Genomic DNA, 21,757 nt, shown 5'->3' with positions numbered 1-21,757 from the left:
AATTGCTTACAGTGATATAAAGAGCCCTGACACACATCACCATCAATGAGTTTAACTGACAAACAAACAAATTCTTCCCTTATCACTCCTAAACACTTTTTGCATAATAATTTGGAACGCGGTGTACATGTGCTTTTCCACAAAACACCAGTGGTTCACGTAGTGAATCTTACAGTTCTAACTTGCCAACCGTGGTCTGTATGGAATTGTTCAATAAAGGGCCCAAAATTAAGATAACATAGATGGGAGAGGTCTCTATGAATAGGAATTCCTAAGTATTTGATACCCTGTGAGGGCCAGGCAAAGGGAAAGTTGGACTGGATGGAATCCTATATGGATTTAGGGAGGGAGACATCGAGGGCCTCAGACTTCGCTGCATTGATTTTAAAATTTTACCATGTAACAAAGTGATCTATTTCAGCCATAACAGCAGGGATGGATATATGTGATTGAGTGATATATACTAGGACATCATCAGCAAATAGAGAGCACTTGTACTCGGTGCCTCCCACCTCAATCCACCTAATATTGGGGTTATGGCGAATTGATGAGAGCAGGTGCTCCGTCACTAGGATGTATAAGAGAGGGGACAGAGGACATCCCTGCCTTGTCCCATTGGTGATTGTGAAAGGTGATGAAAATGTTCTGACGCACCCCCTGGGCCTTGGGACACCCGGAGCCGGACCCTTTTTGGTGGATGCTGGTGGTTGTAGTCTTCGTGGCGGCGATCCGGTTCCGTGGCTCAGGGCGGTCAAACCAGTGGCGGAACTATTTATGTGGTTTTGATGTTTAAATGTCCGACTACGCCACCCGTGGATTGCGGTCAGAGTGAACCGCCGCTACAGGGCAGACCGCTAAGGCTGGTGTTGTGGGTGCAGTAGAGTGTAGCATAACTCCCCACGGGAGGAGTATAGCCTCAGGGCAGTGTATGCGGAGGATGGGGGTGATGGTGCAGGGCAGCAGCAGTAACGACACGGAGTCAGTGATGCAGTTCAGGGCCTTTACTCACAGTTCTTATTATCCAGACCACGTCTGCAGGTAACGGCTGCCCACGTCGTACTGTGCTCACCAGGTGAGGGGCTCAGACAACTCCCAGATAACTTTGGAGCGCTTTACAGGACCCCCTTTGTGTGTCCTTTGTCTGGCCTTTCTTACCAACACTTCTGTCCGGCTGCCTCGGGCCTCCTCTTGGTAAACTTGGCGCCAGTTTCCCTGACCCTATGTGGTGCCTTCCTAGCGGGTGGAGCAAGGGGCTGCGCCACATAAAATGTCAGAGCCTCCGGTTTCTAGCTGAGGGTCGTTTCCTGCCTCCACTAGTTCGGGGACCGGTCTCCCCCTTTGGCCTGACCCCACCACGCAGGTGGATTCGGGCGTGCGGTGGCGACTCGCCCGTCCGCACCCCTGGGATCCCTTCATTCCTCATTCCTGGAGCCTTCTCCGCTCCTCTTCCTTCCTTCTCCCTCTTGCAGGCCTGGGCCTCTGTTACTAGGCCCGCCTCCGGAGCAGAGCTCATGCAGAGCCCCTGCTCCCTGCCACTTCTGCTCAGACTTCTCTGCACTGAACTAAGATGGTGCCCACCTTTTATACTCCCTTCTCAATGCACCCAGGAACTGCTTCCTCCCTGCTCCTGCACTGCAGGGTTCCCCTTCCTCAGTGTTCCCTCCCCCCACTCCAGCCAGGGACAGGGACTGTCGTGCCCATCTCAGGGGCATATTGGTCGCCCTGCCCCACGGCAATGTGGTGTAATGCATGCAGGTGTCGGGTCCTGATCCACACTCCATCCTTATCTGAGAGTGAGATATCACACCTCTGGGTGAGGTGCAATACGTCTGTAGCAACCGAGCCCTTGGTGCTACAGTTCCATTTATCTTCAGCCTAGGTGACGTATTGTGATACAGGGCCGTGATTTTGGCTATAAAAGGGTCCCCTAGACCCCTACCCCAAGCTTTTTAAGAGAATCATATGTGGCGTGCCAGGAGACTCTATGGAATGCTTTCTCAGCATCCAACGAGAGTATCTACTTACAAATTTTTAACTGCATCTAGCCCAGGAAATACTTTGTGCCTAGTAGCAGTGTCTGCTAGTCAGCGGATTATCCCGGCTGTTAAGCAAGCTACACCACCTGTAGTTTGGACACTTAATTTTTTCAAAGGAAATGCTTCGGGACCACGGGATACTTAGTGAAGAGCATCAGGAGGCACCCCAAGGCATAGGGGCTGGGACTGGCACTAGGATGCCTTGCGGTGGACAGCCGAGCTCGATCCTTATAAAAGCTTTTTAACTGCAGCAGCTTTAGTGGACGCTACTGGAGCTGGAATTACGCGGCTGCTGGCATGAGACTTGCCCTCCAATAGATCCTTGTAAATGGATTTAAAGTGTATTCATTCAAATTAGAGGGACAATTTAAATTAAAAAGTTTAGAGCTGCCTCCACCACAGGGGGGCTCTCTCGACCCACCAGCGGACAGGCACCAGTATTGGGAGAGGGGGGCTGGCCGTCAGGGTTCACCGCGGCTCTGGCACAAACCCGGCGACACGGAGGTGGCACGGGCAGGAGCGGACTGGCCGTCTCGGCTTCTCACTTTTTGGATTTTAGAAGGGCATGACATGCCTATATCTGTGTCTCCCCCTCCTTTTACTCCTCCACCTCTTTTCTTTTCGCATGACTATATGTACTTGTCACTTTTCCATGTGTTAGTTGTGTCTTCTGAGCAGTTTGTCAGCTTTTGGACACCTTTGAAGGTGTTTTCTATGTGTTTCTATGTGTTTTTGTTTGCCTGCCATTGGTTTTAACGGTGTTCGAAGGTGTTCGACGAACAGTTCCGAACTCGAACACTACGGGGGTGGCTCAACACTAGTCACAACAGTCAGGAGACACTACTGTTTTTCTTTACGGAAAAAACTACCAAAAGCTGAATAATAGAGATTTTTTACCGTGGGATGGCAAAACCACAGTTAATGTTTACTGGGGTATACCACACTTTTTTCAATAGAGATATTTGCGGCTGAACAGTGAGCGACACACTCAAACTGTTTTTTTTTTAGTTACCAAAGGCCCAAAACTGGATAGTACAGTGATTTGACCCGTGGAGCTGCGAAACCACACTGGGATGTCGGGCCTACACAAGACTATTTTCAACAGATATATTTTTGTGTCACAACAGTCAGGAGACACTACTGTTTTTCTTTACGGAAAAAACTACCAAAAGCTGAATAATAGAGATTTTTTACCGTGGGAAGGCAAAACCACAGTTATTGTTTACTGGGGTATACCACACTTTTTTAAATAGAGATATTTGCAGCTGAACAGTGAGCGACACACTCAAACTGCTTTTTTTTTTAGATACCAAACGCCCAAAACTGGATAGTACAACGATTTGACCTGTGGAACTGCGAAACCACACTGGGATGTCGGGCCTACACAAGACTATTTTCAACAGATATATTTTTGTGTCACAATAGTCAAGAGACACTACTGTTTTTCTTTACGGAAAAAACTACCAAAACCTGAATAATAGAGATTTTTTACCGTGGGATGGTAAAACCACAGTTATTGTTTACTGGGGTATACCACACTTTTTCAAATAGAGATATTTGCGGCTGAACAGTGAGCGACACACTCAAACTGCTTTTTTTTAGATACCAAAGGCCCAAATCTGGATAGTACAGCGATTTGACCCGTGGAACTGCGAAACCACACTGGGATGTCGGGCCTGCACAAGACTATTTACAACAGATATATTTTTGTGTCACAACAGTCAGGAGACATTACTGTTTTTCTTTACGGAAAAAACTACCAAAAGCTGAATAATAGAGATTTTTTACCGTGGGATGGGAAAACCACAGTTATTGTTTACTGGGGTATACCACACTTTTTTAAATAGAGATATTTGCGGCTAAACAGTGAGCGACACACTCAAACTGCTTTTTTTTTAGATACCAAAGGCCCAAAACTGGATAGTACAGCGATTTGACCCGTGGAACTGCGAAACCACACTGGGATGTCGGGCCTACACAAGACTATTTTCAACAGATATATTTTTGTGTCACAACAGTCAGGAGACACTACTGTTTTTCTTTACGGAAAAAACTACCAAAAGCTGAATAATAGAGATTTTTTACCGTGGGATGGCAAAACCACAGTTAATGTTTACTGGGGTATACCACACTTTTTAAAATAGAGATATTTGCGGCTGAACAGTGAGCGACACACTCAAACTGCTTTTTTTTTAGTTACCAAAGGCCCAAAACTGGATAGTACAGCGATTTGATCCGTGGAACTGCGAAACCACACTGGGATGTCGGGCCTACTCAAGACTATTTTCAACAGATATATTTTTGTGTCACAACAGTCAGGAGACACTACTGTTTTTCTTTACGGAAAAAACTACCAAAAGCTGAATAATAGAGATTTTTTACCGTGGGATGGCAAAACCACAGTTATTGTTTACTGGGGTATACCACACTTTTTTAAATAGAGATATTTGCAGCTGAACAGTGAACGACACACTCAAACTGCTTTTTTTTAGATACCAAAGGCCCAAAACTGGATAGTACAGCGATTTGACCCGTGGAACTGCGAAACCACACTGGGATGTCGGGCCTACACAAGACTATTTTCAACAGATATATATTTGTGTCACAACAGTCAGAAGACACTACTGTTTTTCTTTACGGAAAAAACTACCAAAAGCTGAATAATAGAGATTTTTTACCGTGGGATGGCAAAACCACAGTTATTGTTTACTGGGGTATACCACACTTTTTTAAATAGAGATATTTGTGGCTAAACTGTGAGCGACACACTCAAACTGCTTTTTTTTTAGATACCAAAGGCCCAAAACTGGATAATACAGCGATTTGACCCATGGAACTGCGAAACCACACTGGGATGTCGGGCCTACACAAGACTATTTTCAACAGATATATTTTTGTGTCACAACAGTCAGGAGACACTACTGTTTTTCTTTACGGAAAAAACTACCAAAACCTGAATAATAGAGATTTTTTACCGTGGGATGGCAAAACCACAGTTATTGTTTACTGGGGTATACCACACTTTTTTAAATAGAGATATTTGCGGCTGAACAGTGAGCGACACACTCAAACTGCTTTTTTTTTTAGATACCAAAGGCCCAAAACTGGATAGTACAGCGATTTGACCCGTGGAACTGCGAAACCACACTGGGATGTCGGACCTACACAAGACTATTTTCAACAGATATATTTTTGTGTCACAACAGTCAGGAGACACTACTGTTTTTCTTTACAGAAAAAACTGCCAAAAGCTGAATAATAGAGATTTTTTACCGTGGGATGGCAAAACCACAGTTAATGTTTAGTGGGGTATGCCACACTTTTTTAAATAGAGATATTTGCGGCTGAACAGAGAGCGACACACTCAAACTGCTTTTTTTTTAGTTACCAAAGGCCCAAAACTGGATAGTACAGTGATTTGACCCGTGGAACTGCGAAACCAAACTGGGATGTCGGGCCTACACAAGACTATTTTCAACAGATATATTTTTGTGTCACAACAGTCAGGAGACACTACTGTTTTTCTTTACGGAAAAAACTACCAAAAGCTGAATAATAGAGATTTTTTACCGTGGGAAGGCAAAACCACAGTTATTGTTTACTGGGGTATACCACACTTTTTTAAATAGAGATATTTGCAGCTGAACAGTTAGCGACACACTCAAACTGCTTTTTTTTTTAGATACCAAACGCCCAAAACTGGATAGTACAACGATTTGACCCGTGGAACTGCGAAACCACACTGGGATGTCGGGCCTACACAAGACTATTTTCAACAGATATATTTTTGTGTCACAATATTCAGGAGACACTACTGTTTTTCTTTACGGAAAAAACTACCAAAACCTGAATAATAGAGATTTTTTACCGTGGGATGGTAAAACCACAGTTATTGTTTACTGGGGTATACCACACTTTTTCAAATAGAGATATTTGCGGCTGAACAGTGAGCGACACACTCAAACTGCTTTTTTTTAGATAACAAAGGCCCAAAACTGGATAGTACAGCGATTTGACCCGTGGAACTGCGAAACCACACTGGGATGTCGTGCCTACACAAGACTATTTCAACAGATATATTTTTGTGTCACAACAGTCAGGAGACACTACTGTTTTTCTTTACGGAAAAAACTACCAAAAGCTGAATAATAGAGATTTTTTACCGTGGGATGGCAAAACCACAGTTATTGTTTACTGGGGTATACCACACTTTTTTAAATAGAGATATTTGCGGTTGAACAGTGAGCGACACACTCAAACTGTTTTTTTTAAGATACCAAAGGCCCAAAACTGGATAGTACAGCGATTTGACCCGTGGCACTGCAAAACCACACTGGGATGTCGGGCCTACACAAGACTATTTTCAACAGATATATTTTTGTGTCACATTAGTCAGGAGACACTACTGTTTTTCTTTACGGAAAAAACTACCAAAAGCTGAATAATAGAGATTTTTTTACCGTGGGATGGCAAAACCACAGTTATTGTTTACTGGGGTATACCACACTTTTTTAAATAGAGATATTTGCAGCTGAACAGTGAGCGACACACTCAAACTGCTTTTTTTTTAGATACCAAAGGCCCAAAACTGGATAGTACAGCGATTTGACCCGTGGAACTGCGAAACCACACTGGGATGTCGGGCCTACACAAGACTATTTTCAACAGATATATTTTTGTGTCACAACAGTCAGGAGACACTACTGTTTTTCTTTACGGAAAAAACTACCAAAAGCTGAATAATAGAGATTTTTTACCGCGGGATGGCAAAACCACAGTTATTGTTTACTGGGGTATACCACACTTTTTTAAATAGAGATATTTGTTGCTAAACTGTGAGCGACACACTCAAACTGCTTTTTTTTTAGATACCAAAGGCCCAAAACTGGATAATACAGCGATTTGACCCATGGAACTGCGAAACCACACTGGGATGTCGGGCCTACACAAGACTATTTTCAACAGATATATTTTTTTGTCACAACAGTCAGGAGACACTTCTGTTTTTCTTTACGGAAAAAACTACCAAAACCTGAATAATAGAGATTTTTTACCGTGGGATGGCAAAACCACAGTTATTGTTTACTGGGGTATACCACACTTTTTTAAATAGAGATATTTGCGGCTGAACAGTGAGCGACACACTCAAACTGCTTTTTTTTTTAGATACCAAAGGCCCAAAACTGGATAGTACAGCGATTTGACCCGTGGAACTGCGAAACCACACTGGGATGTCGGACCTACTCAAGACTATTTTCAACAGATATATTTTTGTGTCACAACAGTCAGGAGACACTACTGTTTTTCTTTACAGAAAAAAACTACCAAAAGCTGAATAATAGAGATTTTTTACCGTGGGATGGCAAAACCACAGTTAATGTTTACTGGGGTATGCCACACTTTTTTAAATAGAGATATTTGCGGCTGAACAGAGAGCGACACGCTCAAACTGCTTTTTTTAGATACCAAAGGCCCAAAACTGGATAGCACAGCGATTTGACCCGTGGAACTGCGAAACCACACTGGGATGTCGGGCCTACACAAGACTATTTTCAACAGATATATTTTTGTGTCACAACAGTCAGGAGACACTACTGTTTTTCTTTACGGAAAAAACTACCAAAAGCTGAATAATAGAGATTTTTTACCGTGGGATGGCAAAACCACAGTTAATGTTTACTGGGGTATACCACACTTTTTTCAATAGAGATATTTGCGGCTGAACAGTGAGCGACACACTCAAACTGCTTTTTTTTTAGTTACCAAAGGCCCAAAACTGGATAGTACAGTGATTTGACCCGTGGAACTGCGAAACCACACTGGGATGTCGGGCCTACACAAGACTATTTTCAACAGATATATTTTTGTGTCACAACAGTCAGGAGACACTACTGTTTTTCTTTACGGAAAAAACTACCAAAAGCTGAATAATAGAGATTTTTTACCGTGGGAAGGCAAAACCACAGTTATTGTTTACTGGGGTATACCACACTTTTTAAAATAGAGATATTTGCAGCTGAACAGTGAGCGACACACTCAAACTGCTTTTTTTTTTAGATACCAAACGCCCAAAACTGGATAGTACAACGATTTGACCTGTGGAACTGCGAAACCACACTGGGATGTCGGGCCTACACAAGACTATTTTCAACAGATATATTTTTGTGTCACAATAGTCAAGAGACACTACTGTTTTTCTTTACGGAAAAAACTACCAAAACCTGAATAATAGAGATTTTTTACCGTGGGATGGTAAAACCACAGTTATTGTTTACTGGGGTATACCACACTTTTTCAAATAGAGATATTTGCGGCTGAACAGTGAGCGACACACTCAAACTGCTTTTTTTTAGATACCAAAGGCCCAAATCTGGATAGTACAGCGATTTGACCCGTGGAACTGCGAAACCACACTGGGATGTCGGGCCTGCACAAGACTATTTACAACAGATATATTTTTGTGTCACAACAGTCAGGAGACATTACTGTTTTTCTTTACGGAAAAAACTACCAAAAGCTGAATAATAGAGATTTTTTACCGTGGGATGGGAAAACCACAGTTATTGTTTACTGGGGTATACCACACTTTTTTAAATAGAGATATTTGCGGCTAAACAGTGAGCGACACACTCAAACTGCTTTTTTTTTAGATACCAAAGGCCCAAAACTGGATAGTACAGCGATTTGACCCGTGGAACTGCGAAACCACACTGGGATGTCGGGCCTACACAAGACTATTTTCAACAGATATATTTTTGTGTCACAACAGTCAGGAGACACTACTGTTTTTCTTTACGGAAAAAACTACCAAAAGCTGAATAATAGAGATTTTTTACCGTGGGATGGCAAAACCACAGTTAATGTTTACTGGGGTATACCACACTTTTTAAAATAGAGATATTTGCGGCTGAACAGTGAGCGACACACTCAAACTGCTTTTTTTTTAGTTACCAAAGGCCCAAAACTGGATAGTACAGCGATTTGATCCGTGGAACTGCGAAACCACACTGGGATGTCGGGCCTACTCAAGACTATTTTCAACAGATATATTTTTGTGTCACAACAGTCAGGAGACACTACTGTTTTTCTTTACGGAAAAAACTACCAAAAGCTGAATAATAGAGATTTTTTACCGTGGGATGGCAAAACCACAGTTATTGTTTACTGGGGTATACCACACTTTTTTAAATAGAGATATTTGCAGCTGAACAGTGAGCGACACACTCAAACTGCTTTTTTTTAGATACCAAAGGCCCAAAACTGGATAGTACAGCGATTTGACCCGTGGAACTGCGAAACCACACTGGGATGTCGGGCCTACACAAGACTATTTTCAACAGATATATTTTTGTGTCACAACAGTCAGAAGACACTACTGTTTTTCTTTACGGAAAAAACTACCAAAAGCTGAATAATAGAGATTTTTTACCGTGGGATGGCAAAACCACAGTTATTGTTTACTGGGGTATACCACACTTTTTTAAATAGAGATATTTGTGGCTAAACTGTGAGCGACACACTCAAACTGCTTTTTTTTTAGATACCAAAGGCCCAAAACTGGATAATACAGCGATTTGACCCATGGAACTGCGAAACCACACTGGGATGTCGGGCCTACAGAAGACTATTTTCAACAGATATATTTTTGTGTCACAACAGTCAGGAGACACTACTGTTTTTCTTTACGGAAAAAACTACCAAAACCTGAATAATAGAGATTTTTTACCGTGGGATGGCAAAACCACAGTTATTGTTTACTGGGGTATACCACACTTTTTTAAATAGAGATATTTGCGGCTGAACAGTGAGCGACACACTCAAACTGCTTTTTTTTTTAGATACCAAAGGCCCAAAACTGGATAGTACAGCGATTTGACCCGTGGAACTGCGAAACCACACTGGGATGTCGGACCTACACAAGACTATTTTCAACAGATATATTTTTGTGTCACAACAGTCAGGAGACACTACTGTTTTTCTTTACAGAAAAAACTGCCAAAAGCTGAATAATAGAGATTTTTTACCGTGGGATGGCAAAACCACAGTTAATGTTTACTGGGGTATGCCACACTTTTTTAAATAGAGATATTTGCGGCTGAACAGAGAGCGACACGCTCAAACTGCTTTTTTTAGATACCAAAGGCCCAAAACTGGATAGTACAGCGATTTGACCCGTGGAACTGCGAAACCACACTGGGATGTCGGGCCTACACAAGACTATTTTCAACAGATATATTTTTGTGTCACAACAGTCAGGAGACACTACTGTTTTTCTTTACGGAAAAAACTACCAAAAGCTGAATAATAGAGATTTTTTACCGTGGGATGGCAAAACCACAGTTAATGTTTACTGGGGTATACCACACTTTTTTAAATAGAGATATTTGCGGCTGAACAGTGAGCGACACACTCAAACTGCTTTTTTTTTAGTTACCAAAGGCCCAAAACTGGATAGTACAGTGATTTGACCCGTGGAACTGCGAAACCAAACTGGGATGTCGGGCCTACACAAGACTATTTTCAACAGATATATTTTTGTGTCACAACAGTCAGGAGACACTACTGTTTTTCTTTACGGAAAAAACTACCAAAAGCTGAATAATAGAGATTTTTTACCGTGGGAAGGCAAAACCACAGTTATTGTTTACTGGGGTATACCACACTTTTTTAAATAGAGATATTTGCAGCTGAACAGTGAGCGACACACTCAAACTGCTTTTTTTTTTAGATACCAAACGCCCAAAACTGGATAGTACAACGATTTGACCTGTGGAACTGCGAAACCACACTGGGATGTCGGGCCTACACAAGACTATTTTCAACAGATATATTTTTGTGTCACAATAGTCAAGAGACACTACTGTTTTTCTTTACGGAAAAAACTACCAAAACCTGAATAATAGAGATTTTTTACCGTGGGATGGTAAAACCACAGTTATTGTTTACTGGGGTATACCACACTTTTTCAAATAGAGATATTTGCGGCTGAACAGTGAGCGACACACTCAAACTGCTTTTTTTTAGATACCAAAGGCCCAAATCTGGATAGTACAGCGATTTGACCCGTGGAACTGCGAAACCACACTGGGATGTCGGGCCTGCACAAGACTATTTACAACAGATATATTTTTGTGTCACAACAGTCAGGAGACATTACTGTTTTTCTTTACGGAAAAAACTACCAAAAGCTGAATAATAGAGATTTTTTACCGTGGGATGGGAAAACCACAGTTATTGTTTACTGGGGTATACCACACTTTTTTAAATAGAGATATTTGCGGCTAAACAGTGAGCGACACACTCAAACTGCTTTTTTTTTAGATACCAAAGGCCCAAAACTGGATAGTACAGCGATTTGACCCGTGGAACTGCGAAACCACACTGGGATGTCGGGCCTACACAAGACTATTTTCAACAGATATATTTTTGTGTCACAACAGTCAGGAGACACTACTGTTTTTCTTTACGGAAAAAACTACCAAAAGCTGAATAATAGAGATTTTTTACCGTGGGATGGCAAAACCACAGTTAATGTTTACTGGGGTATACCACACTTTTTAAAATAGAGATATTTGCGGCTGAACAGTGAGCGACACACTCAAACTGCTTTTTTTTTAGTTACCAAAGGCCCAAAACTGGATAGTACAGCGATTTGATCCGTGGAACTGCGAAACCACACTGGGATGTCGGGCCTACTCAAGACTATTTTCAACAGATATATTTTTGTGTCACAACAGTCAGGAGACACTACTGTTTTTCTTTACAGAAAAAACTGCCAAAAGCTGAATAATAGAGATTTTTTACCGTGGGATGGCAAAACCACAGTTAATGTTTACTGGGGTATGCCACACTTTTTTAAATAGAGATATTTGCGGCTGAACAGAGAGCGACACGCTCAAACTGCTTTTTTTAGATACCAAAGGCCCAAAACTGGATAGTACAGCGATTTGACCCGTGGAACTGCGAAACCACACTGGGATGTCGGGCCTACACAAGACTATTTTCAACAGATATATTTTTGTGTCACAACAGTCAGGAGACACTACTGTTTTTCTTTACGGAAAAAACTACCAAAAGCTGAATAATAGAGATTTTTTACCGTGGGATGGCAAAACCACAGTTAATGTTTACTGGGGTATACCACACTTTTTTAAATAGAGATATTTGCGGCTGAACAGTGAGCGACACACTCAAACTGCTTTTTTTTTAGTTACCAAAGGCCCAAAACTGGATAGTACAGTGATTTGACCCGTGGAACTGCGAAACCAAACTGGGATGTCGGGCCTACACAAGACTATTTTCAACAGATATATTTTTGTGTCACAACAGTCAGGAGACACTACTGTTTTTCTTTACGGAAAAAACTACCAAAAGCTGAATAATAGAGATTTTTTACCGTGGGAAGGCAAAACCACAGTTATTGTTTACTGGGGTATACCACACTTTTTTAAATAGAGATATTTGCAGCTGAACAGTGAGCGACACACTCAAACTGCTTTTTTTTTTAGATACCAAACGCCCAAAACTGGATAGTACAACGATTTGACCCGTGGAACTGCGAAACCACACTGGGATGTCGGGCCTACACAAGACTATTTTCAACAGATATATTTTTGTGTCACAATATTCAGGAGACACTACTGTTTTTCTTTACGGAAAAAACTACCAAAACCTGAATAATAGAGATTTTTTACCGTGGGATGGTAAAACCACAGTTATTGTTTACTGGGGTATACCACACTTTTTCAAATAGAGATATTTGCGGCTGAACAGTGAGCGACACACTCAAACTGCTTTTTTTTAGATACCAAAGGCCCAAATCTGGATAGTACAGCGATTTGACCCGTGGAACTGCGAAACCACACTGGGATGTCGGGCCTGCACAAGACTATTTACAACAGATATATTTTTGTGTCACAACAGTCAGGAGACATTACTGTTTTTCTTTACGGAAAAAACTACCAAAAGCTGAATAATAGAGATTTTTTACCGTGGGATGGGAAAACCACAGTTATTGTTTAATGGGGTATACCACACTTTTTTAAATAGAGATATTTGCGGCTAAACAGTGAGCGACACACTCAAACTGCTTTTTTTTTAGATACCAAAGGCCCAAAACTGGATAGTACAGCGATTTGACCCGTGGAACTGCGAAACCACACTGGGATGTCGGGCCTACACAAGACTATTTTCAACAGATATATTTTTGTGTCACAACAGTCTGGAGACACTACTGTTTTTCTTTACGGAAAAAACTACAAAAGCTGAATAATAGAGATTTTTTACCGTGGGATGGCAAAACCACAGTTATTGTTTACTGGGGTATACCACAATTTTTTAAATAGAGATATTTGCAGCTGAACAGTGAGCGACACACTCAAACTGCTTTTTTTTTTAGATACCAAAGGCCCAAAACTGGATAGTACAGCGATTTGACCCGTGGAACTGCGAAACCACACTGGGATGTCAGACCTACACAAGACTATTTTCAACAGATATATTTTTGTGTCACAACAGTCAGGAGACACTACTGTTTTTCTTTACAGAAAAAACTATCAAAAGCTGAATAATAGAGATTTTTTACCGTGGGATGGCAAAACCACAGTTAATGTTTACTGGGGTATACCACACTTTTTTAAATAGAGATATTTGCGGCTGAACAGTGAGCGACACACTCAAACTGCTTTTTTTTTAGTTACCAAAGGCCCAAAACTGGATAGTACAGCGATTTGACCCGTGGAACTGCGAAACCACACTGGGATGTCGGGCCTACACAAGACTATTTTCAACAGATATATTTTTGTGTCACAACAGTCAGGAGACACTACTGTTTTTCTTTATGGAAAAAACTACCAAAAGCTGAATAATAGAGATTTTTTACCGTGGGATGGCAAAACCACAGTTATTGTTTACTGGGGTATACCACACTTTTTTAATTAGAGATATTGGCAGCTGAACAGTGAGCGACACACTCAAAGTGCTTTTTTTTTTAGATACCAAAGGCCCAAAACTGGATAGTACAGCGATTTGACCCGTGGAACTGCGAAACCACACTGGGATGTCGGACCTACACAAGACTATTTTCAAAAGATATATTTTTGTGTCACAACAATCAGGAGACACTACTGTTTTTCTTAACGGAAAAAACTACCAAAAGCTGAATAATAGAGATTTTTTACCGTGGGATGGCAAAACCACAGTTATTGTTTACTGGGGTATACCACACTTTTTTAAATAGAGATATTTGCGGCTGAACAGTGAGCGACACACTCAAACTGCTTTTTTTTTAGATACCAAATGCCCAAAACTGGATAGTACAGCGATTTGACCCGTGGAACTGCGAAACCACACTGGGATGTCGGGCCTACACAAGACTATTTTCAACAGATATATTTTTGTGTCACAACAGTCAGGAGACACTACTGTTTTTCTTTACGGAAAAAACTACCAAAAGCTGAATAATAGAGATTTTTTACCGTGGGATGGCAAAACCACAGTTAATGTTTACTGGGGTATACCACACTTTTTTAAATAGAGATATTTGCGGCTGAACAGTGAGCGACACACTCAAACTGCTTTTTTTTTTAGTTACCAAAGGCCCAAAACTGGATAGTACAGCGATTTGATCCGTGGAACTGCGAAACCACACTGGGATGTCGGGCCTACACAAGACTATTTTCAACAGATATATTTTTGTGTCACAACAGTCAGGAGACACTACTGTTTTTCTTTACGGAAAAAACTACCAAAAGTTGAATAATAGAGATTTTTTACCGTGGGATGGCAAAACCACAGTTAATGTTTACTGGGGTATACCACACTTTTTTAAATAGAGATATTTGCGGCTGAACAGTGAGCGACACACTCAAACTGCTTTTTTTTTTAGTTACCAAAGGCCCAAAACTGGATAGTACAGCGATTTGATCCGTGGAACTGCGAAACCACACTGGGATGTCGGGCCTACACAAGACTATTTTCAACAGATATATTTTTGTGTCACAACAGTCAGGAGACACTACTGTTTTTCTTTACGGAAAAAACTACCAAAAGCTGAATAATAGAGATTTTTTACCGTGGGATGGCAAAACCACAGTTAATGTTTACTGGGGTATACCACACTTTTTTAAATAGAGATATTTGCGGCTGAACAGTGAGCGACACACTCAAACTGCTTTTTTTTTAGTTACCAAAGGCCCAAAACTGGATAGTACAGTGATTTGACCCGTGGAACTGCGAAACCAAACTGGGATGTCGGGCCTACACAAGACTATTTTCAACAGATATATTTTTGTGTCACAACAGTCAGGAGACACTACTGTTTTTCTTTACGGAAAAAACTACCAAAAGCTGAATAATAGAGATTTTTTACCGTGGGAAGGCAAAACCACAGTTATTGTTTACTGGGGTATACCACACTTTTTTAAATAGAGATATTTGCAGCTGAACAGTGAGCGACACACTCAAACTGCTTTTTTTTTTAGATACCAAACGCCCAAAACTGGATAGTACAACGATTTGACCCGTGGAACTGCGAAACCACACTGGGATGTCGGGCCTACACAAGACTATTTTCAACAGATATATTTTTGTGTCACAATATTCAGGAGACACTACTGTTTTTCTTTACGGAAAAAACTACCAAAACCTGAATAATAGAGATTTTTTACCGTGGGATGGTAAAACCACAGTTATTGTTTACTGGGGTATACCACACTTTTTCAAATAGAGATATTTGCGGCTGAACAGTGAGCGACACACTCAAACTGCTTTTTTTTAGATACCAAAGGCCCAAATCTGGATAGTACAGCGATTTGACCCGTGGAACTGCGAAACCACACTGGGATGTCGGGCCTGCACAAGACTATTTACAACAGATATATTTTTGTGTCACAACAGTCAGGAGACATTACTGTTTTTCTTTACGGAAAAAACTACCAAAAGCTGAATAATAGAGATTTTTTACCGTGGGATGGGAAAACCACAGTTATTGTTTAATGGGGTATACCACACTTTTTTAAATAGAGATATTTGCGGCTAAACAGTGAGCGACACACTCAAACTGCTTTTTTTTTAGATACCAAAGGCCCAAAACTGGATAGTACTGCGATTTGACCCGTGGAACTGCGAAACCACACTGGGATGTCGGGCCTACACAAGACTATTTTCAACAGATATATTTTTGTGTCACAACAGTCTGGAGACACTACTGTTTTTCTTTACGGAAAAAACTACAAAAGCTGAATAATAGAGATTTTTTACCGTGGGATGGCAAAACCACAGTTATTGTTTACTGGGGTATACCACAATTTTTTAAATAGAGATATTTGCAGCTGAACAGTGAGCGACACACTCAAACTGCTTTTTTTTTTAGATACCAAAGGCCCAAAACTGGATAGTACAGCGATTTGACCCGTGGAACTGCGAAACCACACTGGGATGTCAGACCTACACAAGACTATTTTCAACAGATATATTTTTGTGTCACAACAGTCAGGAGACACTACTGTTTTTCTTTACAGAAAAAACTATCAAAAGCTGAATAATAGAGATTTTTTACCGTGGGATGGCAAAACCACAGTTAATGTTTACTGGGGTATACCACACTTTTTTAAATAGAGATATTTGCGGCTGAACAGTGAGCGACACTCTCAAACTGCTTTTTTTTTAGTTACCAAAGGCCCAAAACTGGATAGTACAGCGATTTGACCCGTGGAACTGCGAAACCACACTGGGATGTCGGGCCTACACAAGACTATTTTCAACAGATATATTTTTGTGTCACAACAGTCAGGAGACACTACTGTTTTTCTTTACGGAAAAAACTACCAAAAGCTGAATAATAGAGATTTTTTACCGTGGGATGGCAAAACCACAGTTATTGTTTACTGGGGTATACCACACTTTTTTAATTAGAGATATTGGCAGCTGAACAGTGAGCGACACACTCAAAGTGCTTTTTTTTTTAGATACCAAAGGCCCAAAACTGGATAGTACAGCGATTTGACCCGTGGAACTGCGAAACCACACTGGGATGTCGGACCTACACAAGACTATTTTCAAAAGATATATTTTTGTGTCACAACAATCAGGAGACACTACTGTTTTTCTTAACGGAAAAAACTACCAAAAGCTGAATAATAGAGATTTTTTACCGTGGGATGGCAAAACCACAGTTATTGTTTACTGGGGTATACCACACTTTTTTAAATAGAGATATTTGCGGCTGAACAGTGAGCGACACACTCAAACTGCTTTTTTTTTAGATACCAAATGCCCAAAACTGGATAGTACAGCGATTTGACCCGTGGAACTGCGAAACCACACTGGGATGTCGGGCCTACACAAGACTATTTTCAACAGATATATTTTTGTGTCACAACAGTCAGGAGACACTACTGTTTTTCTTTACGGAAAAAACTACCAAAAGCTGAATAATAGAGATTTTTTACCGTGGGATGGCAAAACCACAGTTAATGTTTACTGGGGTATACCACACTTTTTTAAATAGAGATATTTGCGGCTGAACAGTGAGCGACACACTCAAACTGCTTTTTTTTTTAGTTACCAAAGGCCCAAAACTGGATAGTACAGCGATTTGATCCGTGGAACTGCGAAACCACACTGGGATGTCGGGCCTACACAAGACTATTTTCAACAGATATATTTTTGTGTCACAACAGTCAGGAGACACTACTGTTTTTCTTTACGGAAAAAACTACCAAAAGCTGAATAATAGAGATTTTTTACCGTGGGATGGCAAAACCACAGTTATTGTTTACTGGGGTATACCACACTTTTTTAAATAGAGATATTTGCGGCTGAACAGTGAGCGACACACTCAAACTGCTTTTTTTTTAGATACCAAATGCCCAAAACTGGATAGTACAGCGATTTAACCAGTGGAACTGCGAAACCACACTGGGATGTCGGGCCTACACAAGACTATTTTCAACAGATATATTTTTGTGTCACAACAGTCAGGAGACACTACTGTTTTTCTTTATGGAAAAAACTACCAAAAGCTGAATAATAGAGATTTTTTACTGTGGGATGGCAAAACCATAGTTATTGTTTACTGGGGTATACCACACTTTTTTAAATAGAGATATTTGCGGCTGAACAGTGAGCGACACACTCAAATTGCTTTTTTTTTAGATACCAAAGGCCCAAAACTGGATAGTACAGCGATTTGAGACGTGGAACTGCGAAACCACACTGGGATGTCGGGCCTACACAAGACTATTTTCAACAGATATATTTTTGTGTCACAACAGTCAGGAGACACTACTGTTTTTCTTTACGGAAAAAACTACCAAAAGCTGAATAATAGAGATTTTTTACCGTGGGATGGCAAAACCACAGTTAATGTTTACTGGGGTATACCACACTTTTTTAAATAGAGATATTTGCGGCTGAACAGTGAGCGACACACTCAAACTGCTTTTTTTTTAGTTACCAAAGGCCCAAAACTGGATAGTACAGCGATTTGATCCGTGGAACTGCGAAACCACACTGGGATGTCGGGCCTACACAAGACTATTTTCAACAGATATATTTTTGTGTCACAACAGTCAGGAGACACTACTGTTTTTCTTTACGGAAAAAACTACCAAAAGCTGAATAATAGAGATTTTTTACCGTGGGATGGCAAAACCACAGTTATTGTTTACTGGGGTATACCACACTTTTTTAAATAGAGATATTTGCAGCTGAACAGTGAGCGACACACTCAAACTGCTTTTTTTTTTAGATACCAAACACCCAAAACTGGATAGTACAGCGATTTGACCCGTGGAACTGCGAAACCACACTGGGATGTCGGGCCTACACAAGACTATTTTCAACAGATATATTTTTGTGTCACAATAGTCAGGAGACACTACTGTTTTTCTTTACAGAAAAAACTACCAAAGCCTGAATAATAGAGATTTTTTACCGTGGGATGGTAAAACCACAGTTATTGTTTACTGGGGTATACCACACTTTTTTAAATAGAGATATTTGCGGCTGAACAGTGAGCGACACACTCAAACTGCTTTTTTTTAGATACCAAAGGCCCAAATCTGGATAGTACAGCGATTTGACCCGTGGAACTGCGAAACCACACTGGGATGTCGGTCCTGCACAAGAAGATTTACAACAGATATATTTTTGTGTCACAACAGTCAGGAGACACTACTGTTTTTCTTTACGGAAAAAACTACCAAAAGCTGAATAATAGAGATTTTTTACCGTGGGATGGCAAAACCACAGTTATTGTTTACTGGGGTATACCACACTTTTTTAAATAGAGATATTTGCAGCTGTACAGTGAGCGACACACTCAAACTGCTTTTTTTTTTAGATACCAAACACCCAAAACTGGATAGTACAGCGATTTGACCCGTGGAACTGCGAAACCACACTGGGATGTCGGGCCTACACAAGACTATTTTCAACAGATATATTTTTGTGTCACAATAGTCAGGAGACACTACTGTTTTTCTTTACAGAAAAAACTACCAAAGCCTGAATAATAGAGATTTTTTACCGTGGGATGGTAAAACCACAGTTATTGTTTACTGGGGTATACCACACTTTTTTAAATAGAGATATTTGCGGCTGAACAGTGAGCGACACACTCAAACTGCTTTTTTTTAGATACCAAAGGCCCAAATCTGGATAGTACAGCGATTTGACCTGTGGAACTGCGAAACCACACTGGGATGTCGGTCCTGCACAAGAAGATTTACAACAGATATATTTTTGTGTCACAACAGTCAGGAGACACTACTGTTTTTCTTTACGGAAAAAACTACCAAAAGCTGAATAATAGAGATTTTTTACCGTGGGATGGCAAAACCACAGTTATTGTTTACTGGGGTATACCACACTTTTTTAAATAGAGATATTTGCGGCTGAACAGTGAGCGACACACTCAAACTGCTTTTTTTTTTAGATACCAAAGGCCCAAAACTGGATAGTACAGCGATTTGACCCGTGGAACTGCGAAACCACACTGGGATGTCGGGCCTACACAAGACTATTTTCAACAGATATATTTTTGTGTCACAACAGTCAGGAGACACTACTGTTTTTCTTTACGGAAAAAACTACCAAAAGCTGAATAATAGAGATTTTTACCGTGGGATGGCAAAACCACAGTTAATGTTTACTGGGGTATGCCACACTTTTTTAAATAGAGATATTTGCGGCTGAACAGTGAGCGACACACTCAAACTGCTTTTTTTTTTAGATACCAAAGGCCCAAAACTGGATAGTACAGCGATTTGACCCGTGGAACTGCGAAACCACACTGGGATGTCGGGCCTACACAAGACTATTTTCAACAGATATATTTTTGTGTCACAACAGTCAGGAGACACTACTGTTTTTCTTTATGGAAAAAACTACCAAAAGCTGAATAATAGAGATTTTTTCTGTGGGATGGCAAAACCACAGTTATTGTTTACTGGGGTATACCACACTTTTTTAAATAGAGATATTTGCGGCTGAACAGTGAGCGACACACTCAAACTGCTTTTTTTTTAGATACCAAAGGCCCAAAACTGGATAGTACAGCGATTTCACCCGTGGAACTGCGAAACCAGACTGGGATGTCGGGCCTACACAAGACTATTTTCAACAGATATATTTTTGTGTCACAACAGTCAGGAGACACTACTGTTTTTCTTTACGGAAAAAACTACCAAAAGCTGAATAATAGAGATTTTTTACCGTGGGATGGCAAAACCACAGTTATTGTTTACTGGGGTATACCACACTTTTTTAAATAGAGATATTTGCGGCTGAACAGTGAGCGACACACTCAAACTGCTTTTTTTTTAGATACCAAAGGCCCAAAACTGAATAGTACAGCGATTTGACCCGTGGAACTGCGAAACCACACTGGGATGTCGGACCTACACAAGACTATTTTCAACAGATATATTTTTGTGTCACAACAGTCAGGAGACACTACTGTTTTTCTTTACGGAAAAAACTACCAAAACCTGAATAATAGAGATTTTTTACTGTGGGATGGCAAAACCACAGTTATTGTTTACTGGGGTATACCACACTTTTTTAAATAGAGATATTTGCGGCTGAACAGTGAGCGACACACTCAAACTGCTTTTTTTTTAGATACCAAAGGCCCAAAACTGGATAGTACAGCGATTTGACCCGTGGAACTGCGAAACCACACTGGGATGTCGGGCCTACACAAGACTATTTTCAACAGATATATTTTTGTGTCACAACAGTCAGGAGACACTACTGTTTTTCTTTACGGAAAAAACTACCAAAAGCTGAATAATAGAGATTTTTTACCGTGGGATGGCAAAACCACAGTTAATGTTTACTGGGGTATACCACACTTTTTTAAATAGAGATATTTGCGGCTGAACAGTGAGCGACACACTCAAACTGCTTTTTTTTTAGTTACCAAAGGCCCAAAATTGGATAGTACAGCGATTTGATCCGTGGAACTGCGAAACCACACTGGGATGTCGGGCCTACACAAGACTATTTTCAACAGATATATTTTTGTGTCACAACAGTCAGGAGACACTACTGTTTTTCTTTACGGAAAAAACTACCAAAACCTGAATAATAGAGATTTTTTACCGTGGGATGGTAAAACCACAGTTATTGTTTACTGGGGTATACCACACTTTTTTAAATAGAGATATTTGCGGCTGAACAGTGAGCGACACACTCAAACTGCTTTTTTTTAGATA

The sequence above is a fragment of the Phyllobates terribilis genome, unplaced genomic scaffold (genome assembly GCF_046119375.1).
Source record: "Phyllobates terribilis strain yellow unplaced genomic scaffold, ASM4611937v1 Scaffold_11__3_contigs__length_659146591, whole genome shotgun sequence".
NCBI lineage: Eukaryota > Metazoa > Chordata > Amphibia > Anura > Dendrobatidae > Phyllobates > Phyllobates terribilis.
The sequence above is the reverse complement of the archived record's forward strand: the minus strand, read 5'-3'. Positions refer to the sequence as shown.